Here is an 8,933-nt window from a genome sequence, read left to right as displayed (position 1 = left end):
AAAGGTAGGATATTTATCAACTGAGAGTCCTTCTGCGTTGATAACGTCTCCGTGCCTGGCCTCTTGTGCCCACTGCCCCCAGCCCTGGGCTACTACAACTTCCCTAGGGCAGCACAGACCCCACTCCCACCTTTGTAAATAGTCACTTTGTAAATAAACCTTCTTTTAATTATTATAATTTGAGTGTGGTATTTATTTCTGTTGGGATAAACATTTTGTAATCCTATTTACAAATTTTTTTAGATGTTGGGATAGGAAAGAAGTATATTTGTGATAGAACATAAACATCAAAGATGTATAAAGTTCAACCTTATTAATTATTAAAATCTTTGTATTTTTATTTTTATACATTAAATCTATTATGCTTAAAGATTAGTAGTTCTGTGTTTAACTATCCCTACTCATTTATGTATTTGTTCATTTCTCTTTGGATTTCCAACTGTTTTAAAAGTAGGTATCATTACCATATACTTAAATATACAGAATTTTGATTCATAAATCCATATTTGAATAGTCTATTTGACTTTTATTCACATTATTTCTCTTATTTCTCATGGGTATGTAATATCCATAGGTATTAATATTTATGTTTTTTTCCTTTTTTTTATTGATTTAAATATTTTATTTGAAGAAATATTCTAAAGACTATAGTTTATTGATAGGAAAAATATAAAGCATACATGTTTAAAGATCATTTTGTACTGATATTATAGGGAATAGATTTCTCCAAGTAACAAAGTTAGTTCTCTAGTGCTACAAGTGGAATGCGTTCTGCAGAAACATGGTTTTACCTTCAAATCTGAGTACATTACCCTTACATCAAAAATAAAACAAAACAAAAAGCACAACTTGATTAGTTTAAGTTGGAATCTTAGTAGATAGACCACATCTGATTTGTTGAAGAGTAAGTTCTTTTATTTATCTTTTCAAGGAAGTACTTATTTTTTTCACTTCTTTCTGTGCATCTTTATCCTCTTTGGTTACACATGGAAGCAACACTGCCAGATTACAGAACTTCTCAGCATCGTTGATTTGCTCAAGATTGACATAACACTAGGCCAAAAACGTGTAATTGGATATAGAAAAACCAGGGTGTAGTTCTTCAACCTTAAGGAAATTTTGTAAAGCTGCTTGTATAGTTGAGGATGGTATTTTTCCAAACAGAGTAGCAGCCATTTTTTTTCAATCCAGCTCAGTTTTGAGACAGTATAAGAGTATCTTCCCTTCAGGTAATACAAAAAGGATTCTTCAGGTAAAAATTCAATTGCTTTATCTAGATGTTCCTTGAAGCGATGTCCATAGTTGATTTTGTTTTGTAAGCCTTCAAACTCAGACATATAGCCACACAAAACAGCATACCACAGATGACAATATCCGTTCATGGGTGCTCTAGTTATAGCTTTTTCACCTCATGTCTTTCCAATATTAGCATAATGTTTCTTTTCTTGAGTATTTGTAGATAGCTCATACATGTCTCCATAAGCACGAGCAAACCGCCAAATAAACTCTATTTCATCTCTAAACTTTTCTTTGTGGTCACAAAGTAGTTCAAAACTCTCCGTCTTGCTCGACTCGTTCATACGTAAGTTATCTGCTTTCTGAAGAAGGACATCTAAATTTAAGTCTTGCACACGTGTGTTAAATGCTTTAGAGACTGGGAAACTCTGTTCTTCTGTGTCAGTATTAGCTGTAATATACCCTCCTTCACTTTCTGCTTCCTCTGAACTATTACTTGCTGCTGAATGTTGAGCCATGGCAAGTCTTCTTTTTCTAGCTCTGTGCTGAGGACTTATCTTATGGACAGTTACCTTTCCTCCAAGTTCACCTTGAAAATATTCCTCCAGCTTTGGGATGGCTTCTTTAAGAACTCTGATCTCCTTTTTGAGTTCTTCCGTATTTGTCAGTAATTCATTTAACTTCTCCAATATCTGAAGTTGCCTTCCTTGAAAGATGGTTGCTGTTCCTTGGCCATGTTCATCTTGCAAAGTCATCGAATCAAATGTATTACCCAGAGAAAGAAACTGAGGTAAATTCATTGCTGTCCTTGGTTTGCGAACCTTGTAGTACCACAGAAGCAGCAAGCTGATTCCAGTAGTTCCCACCGTGATGCCAAGGATCAGCTCTTTGTTGGTGGAATGAGGCATTTCTTGTTTTTTGTTACTGTGCTCGCTGTGGTTTCCCTGTAGTTCGTGGCTGGGGACCGGGGACCTGCGGGCGAGGCGGGCGCAAGGGAAGCGGCGGGCGGCAGTGGTCCCCGAGCCCGCGGGTCCCGAGGTCCGGCACCACGGCCGCCGCGTCCTGACCCAGAGGGCAGAGCCGCTGGGGGCGGAGCCCGCGGCCACCCGCTCCGCGGCTCCCGCCTCCTGTTTTTTTCCTTTTTTTCCTGTTTAAATCTACATATAATTTCCAAAACTCTTGACTTTTAACATCTCGTTTGTTTAAATTTCTCTCTTGTCAGTAAGATAATTTGATATCCTTTGCTTCTTTTATCAATAACAATAGGAATTAAACACACAATGTTTCCATGTGCTGGTACTTCTAAAAGCTTTTCTCATTTAAGATAACGTAATCATTATCATGACCCTGTGGATGGATATATTATAATATCTCTTTTATAAATGAGGAACTAAAGCTCAGAGTTTTAAAACAAAGTCAAACACCTGCAAACATTAGACCAGGTTTGCCTACTCAGGTTGTCTGCCTCCAAAGTCTGTATTCTTAGCCACTAGACTACATTACTGCTCCTAATAGCAAATTTAAATCATTGGATGGCATATCCCGTATGTGTGGTCTATGTCTATTATCTTGGGTTAGGATTTCTTTTAGTGAATAAAGGCAAAAAAGATATTTTTCATCTCCTGCTATTTAAGATGAAGAAATTGGTGTGTTCTTGCTTTATCTCTCTCTTTCTGAAACTGTTAATTTAATGTGGGTTAATAGTAGCAGAGAATAATATATTTTTTTAACTTTTAATTTTCATTTTTATATTTCAACAAATAATTCATGTTTGTTTCTCAATTCAGTGTTTCACCTTTGAAAAGCAATTCCCTCTATTTTAAACTATACTTACATTTTCTTCAGTCCATTAATGGTTATGTCTACTTAGCAAGTATTACTGCCTTTTTACTCTTTTTCTCAGTTACTGCTTAAATGTCTTCTGACAGGTCGCATTTCACCATTACATGTCATAAATGCAGTCAAGCACACTTGTAAGTAAAAGAATTGAGTAAAATTACTTTAGTAAAAATAATTACTGAAACTAAAAAGTTTTTTAAGTAACAAAAGAGGGTCCATGTTTACTGACCCTTTGTTTTCATCAGTTATAGGTAAAAGATACAGAAGTCACATCCTCCATAAACACAGCCTTTAGTTTCATACTTCACACAGCTTTTTGAAACAGCAGTCAATGGCACTTTTATAATTCAGGATTTTTCAGAGCTCAAAGGGAAGAAATGATCACATCTGGGTTACTAAGAATCTTAAATATCTATTATTTGCCCCTGAACCTTACACTACATAAATCTGAACAAAACTTTCTTAGAGCAAAGAAAATTCCAGTATTTCCTTTATAGCATTGCTCTCAGTATCTCTGATAAACTAGATACTATTAACAGGAAAGGCCACTGGGGCCTGGAAGAACCAGTGTTCCTCGAAAAACATGCATAAATTTACCACGTCCCCATAGGGAAAACCTGTCACTTGGCCCGGAAAAAAAAATATGACCACTTATGTTAATTACTTAGACTAGACAGAAAGCGCCAGCATTAACTGAATTGTGTCTGTCCTAATAATATCAAAGTAACCATTTTCTGTCATTACCAGGAAGGTGAGTGTTTGGGGTTAATCAAATACTTAGATCTCTACTTATATTAACATGCGGATTTGTGGTTTTGCATGAAATTTATGTTAATACTGCAGTGAACTCAATTCAATTTTTGTTGTAGAGTTCAGGAAGCATTTCTTTATCTTCGTCTTTGAATCAGAATCATCATTATGAACCACTTCTTACGAATGTAGCATATGGATACCAGTTAACAAAGCATTCTGGTTGGTAACAGTGAATTCACAGGATTCGATGCTGTCAAGGCTTTTGCTTCTGTGTAGTCTCCCTTTTATTCTTCTTAAAGAAGGTTTTCCTTGGCTGACACTAGAAGTAGCACCATTGGGATTTTCAGAGGATGGCGTTACCCACAGCTTCCTCTTGAGCGGCAGGAGGCTGCCGCGGTTGGAGGGGGTGACGCCGATGGCCAGCTGCAGCACCGTCAGGTACTTCTGGTACTTCATCTTGTCCCCGCGCCGCTCGCGGGCAGGGCCCCGCCGCCGCCGCCGCCGCCGCCGGCGCCCGCACCGCCCCCCGCCTCCGCAAGCCGCGGCCCCGCAGCGAGCGCCCGGCGGGCGGCCGGGCGGGAGGGACCCCGGCGCTGGGAGAGGACCCTGCCCACTGGCACCGCCCGGCACTGCGCCCCCGTAGCAGAGAATAATTTTTAATGATACAATGTTAAAAGAATTATTTTTGCTCTATTTTCCTCAATTTCTGCCACAGGGACGAATACCACCTACTCCAAAAGATTTATATTTTTGTATACTTGATACTCATTTCTCATGTAATCTTTGTCTTTACTAGGATTTTTCAGTGTTATTTCATCTTTCTTATAGCTTGATTATATTTGTATGCAAACGTATTTATTCTTATGTCTACATTTATATCTGATATAATTATAAAATATATTCATATTCATACAAGACTATGCATATTGATTCTTATTCCCTACAAATTTAATAATGGATTCCCATTGGCCTTTAATATAAACTATATGAGAATGAGAATAGAATTCTTGGTTTATGAACAAATTTTCTCAAACTAAGTTTCTCAAAACCAGTATCTTTCAACATTTATATTGAAAGAGCAAAGTCTAATAGGAGTCAAGTTTTTCAAATTTTTGTGGGGGGTAGATTATTTTTATTGAGTTCCATATAATAAAATCCATAAATCTTAGTGTACAACCCAGTGAATTTTGACATGTATTTGCACTTAAGTGCCCATGACACAGATCAACATATCAAACATTCTCACTAAATTTTATCCCGAACAACTATTTCACCAACCCCTCAAATCCCATCCCACATGGCAACCACCAATCTGTTTTTCATGTATGAGTCTATTTTATTTCTGCTTTTCTGTTTGTTTTCTTTTTTTAGATTCCACATATAAGTGAAATCATGTGGTATTTGTCTTTCTCTGTCTGACTTATTTCACTTAGGATAATGCTAAGTCCACCCATGATGTTTCAAAAGGCAAGATTTCATTAATTCTTATGGCTTAATAATATTCCATTGTATACATGTACCATATCTTTATCCATTCATCTATAAACGGACACTTAGGTTGCTTCCATATTTTGGCTATTGTTAATAATGCTAGTATAAATATAGGGATACTTATAACTTTGGAATTAGTGATTTTGTTTCCTTCAACGTAAATTCCCAGAGGAGGAGGGGATACTTCCAAATCCATTCTATGAGGCCAACATCACTCTCACGACAAACCAAAGACAATATAAAAAAATTAAAGACCAACATTCCTGATGACATAGATACAAAAATCTTCAACAAAGTATTAGCAAACTAAATTCAAAAATATATCAAAAGGATCATCCATCATGATGAAGTACGATTTATTCCAGGGATGCAAGGTTGGTACAGTATCCACAAATCAATGTGATATACCACATTCATAGAAAAAAAGGATAATAACCATATGATTATCTCAATATGTGCTTAAAAAGCATTTGACAAAATTCACTATCTGCTCATAATAAAAACTCTCAAGAAGCGACGGGCAGGGCCGGCGGCGGGGGAGGCGCGGTCCGGGGGGCGCCGGGCGGCGGCCGCGGCGGCGGGGCTCGGGGCGCGGCGGGCCGGGAGCGCGGTGGGTCCGCAGCTGCCGGGCGGCGCGCGCGCTCTGCCCATCGCCGGCTCCGCGGCCGCCGCGCTGCCGCCGGGCGGGGGACGGGGAGGGGAGGCGCGGGTGGGGAGGGCGAGGAGCGGGGCGGGGACCGCCCTGGGGGGCGGTGCACGAGCCCCGCGCAGGGTCCGACCCCAAGAGCGCGGGAGGAGAAACCCGGGACGAAGGGATGCGTGCTCCCCGCCCCGCCCGCCCCCTTCAGCCTTTTCCTCCCACGGCTCGGGCTGCGGGTGTCCCAGGCTCGGCTGCAAGCCCGGCATTCAGAGCGCCGGGGATGGTGCTGACCCGGGGTGCGGCCGCGAGCGCGCCTGGCGCCACGGCCTGAGACACCTGTGCGCCCACCGAGCGCTGCCGGCTCCATGGCGGCGGCTCCCCAGCCGGGATCCGCAGGCCCTTGCTCTCTCTCTCTCCCTTTCCGGTCAGATGATGAACATGCATGTGCATCCATGACATCGGTGGGGTCCCCACTAGTGCTGTCTGCTTCCCTGGGCGCTCTTTGGCACACGGTGTCCAGCCAGAAGGCGCTGGCAGGGAGCTCAATGCAGGCAACCACCGCCAGCTCCTTGGAGCTGTTGCCCACATGCGGGTGGTGGCGTTTGTTTGCGGCCAGGTTGAGCAACAAACAGGGTAAAAACGAAAAAAAAAGCAGAAAGAAGAAAAAGAAAGAAAGGGAAAAAAAAAAAGTCCTAAGCCTGATTGTCTGGGACCACATTCTCAGTAATTTAGGAAGGTTTTAAGTATGAAGGGCACAGTGACAGCCCATCACCTTCTATCTTGGTTTTCCTTCTCCCGTTTCCCAACATCCTAAAAAATTAGAGCACGATTTAACATGTTCAATTCAAGTATTTCTCAATCATTTTAATACAGAGCTTTTCGTTTTTACCCAAATTCTCCTAGGATTGGACTTGCTTTCCTGTTGGTGGATTTTCTTTGCTTTGTTAGATTGTGAACTCATCCTGTTTATTTGCAAACTACAAAGAGTCACATGAAAATAGATACTGTATTGAGAGCCTGTACACACAAGATAGAGGGGGTGAATCCACACATTCAGTAAATATAAAAACAATTGGCACATTATTGACTGATTTCCATGAACCATAATTTTGTTTCATAATCTTCACATGGCAGTTGAGGGTAGGCAGGGAGCAAGTACACAGGTAACATGTATGAAAGATATAATAGAAAAAAAAAACTCTCCTCAAATAACAATATATAAAGTGATTAATTATTCCCTGTGAGCACCTTGGAAAGCAAGAACTTCTGATTTTGTTTGTTTGCATGTGTGTATGTGTGTGCGCATGCATGTGTGTGTGTGTGTGTGTGTGTGTGTGTGTGTGTGTGTGTGTGTGTGTAGGGTAATTTTAGTAGTCTTTCAGTTAGTTGAGTCACTTTTTAAAAGCCTAAAGGATTTTATCCTTTAGAGAAAAAAGGCATTTTACCTGTTTGTCTTGCATAACACATGTAGATAATTAAAATAGGTGCATTCTAAATGGTACTTGCATTATGGAGAAACATTTTAAATGCAAAGGCCTACCTAAATACTGATGAAAAGCTCTTAGCTCTTCCCATATGCATTCAGATGAGGAAAAAATAACATTAGTGATGAAGTATGACTTGATGGCCTGGATTTTTTCATCTTGCTAGAATTTTTCCTGGGGAGTCTGCCAATGAAAGTATTTGTTTTCACGTCTACCTGATAATCTGAATGAGAGAGGCATCTCTTCATTAAGAGCAACAGATATCAAACTCCTCTAATACACCTCAGGTTTAAGAGGCATATGCTATGTTCAGATGTTGGTCATTGCATATGCAAATGAACCGTATGCTACTCATAGGAGGAAAATGGTTGTTGAAGACCTATACCTCATTCGACCGTCTCAGTGGCATCTATATTATGGGCTTGAGCATTTTTACGTACAAGTGGTTACTTGGGCAGGAAGTAGTTCCCAACAATTAAATCTCCATTTTCTCATCCCTGTTTAAAATATTCTTCACGCTCTCTTTCCTAAGGTAATCCATCTTTGAGAATTTTTGCTATTTTCCTCCTCTACTTGATTATGAAACTGTAATAGCAATATCTGTATAGTCTTTTTATGATTGCAAGAAGGTAAAGAACAAAATGCAAACTAAACTGCCTTAAAGCAAAGCAAAGAGAAGGGGTGGCATTTAGAGTACAGCAAGACAAGTTTCTAACGCCTTACTCCCCAGCTACTTGGCCGGCCAGAGACAAAAACAGGATGATGAAAGATGAAATGGCATTCCCGTTCTCCAGCTGGAAGACCTGGATTTCAGTTTAGGTTCTCAGGCTGGGTGAAAACTTTCTGTCACCTCTACCACAGTGTTCTCTCCCTGTTGTATTTCCTTGTCCTTCCTTCTTGTATTAGTGTTACACTGTGTTATGCATTAAAACATGGGAAGCAAAATAAAATTAAAAACTTCCTTTTAAACCCTGACCCTTTAAAAAAAAACTCTCAAATAAAATGTGTATTTAGGGAGCATACATTAACATAATAAAGACCAAATGCAATAAACCCTAGCTAACATCATACTCATAATGTAGCTTCATAGTATAGTTCGAAGTCAGAGAGCGTGAAACTACCAGGTTCGTTCTTTTTTTCTCAAGATTGCTGTGGCTATTCAGGGCCTTTTGTGGTTCCATACAAATTTTAGGATCATTTGCTCTAATTCTGTGAAAAAATGCCATTGGTATTTTGACAGGGATTGCATTGAATATGTAGGTCACTCTGGACAGTATGGCCATTTTAACAATATTAATTCTTCCTGTCCATGAGCTTGGGATATTTTTCCATGTACTTGTGTTGTTTTCAATTTCTTTCCTAAGTTGCCTTATAGTTTTTAGAGCACAGGCCTTTTACTTCCTTGGTTATATATATTCTGAAGTATTTTATACTTTCTGATGCAATTATAAATTGGATTGTTTTCTTACCTTTTCTTTCTGTTAGTTTGT

At 39.9% G+C, this 8,933-nt stretch overlaps 2 pseudogenes; both read right to left on the bottom strand.

The window, feature by feature from the left end:
* Nucleotides 1-855: 855 nt before the first annotated feature.
* On the bottom strand, nt 856-2,355 carry LOC130681017 (regulator of microtubule dynamics protein 2-like; annotated as a pseudogene).
* A 1,925-nt stretch (nt 2,356-4,280) lies between these two features.
* The window catches only part of LOC130678903 (zinc finger protein 541-like), a 48,843-nt pseudogene continuing 44,190 nt past the window's right edge, over nt 4,281-8,933 (bottom strand).

This window comes from Manis pentadactyla, chromosome 15 (assembly GCF_030020395.1).
Source record: "Manis pentadactyla isolate mManPen7 chromosome 15, mManPen7.hap1, whole genome shotgun sequence".
Lineage (NCBI taxonomy): Eukaryota > Metazoa > Chordata > Mammalia > Pholidota > Manidae > Manis > Manis pentadactyla.
Note: the sequence above shows the minus strand (reverse complement) of the source record. Positions and strands in the feature narration are given on the sequence as shown.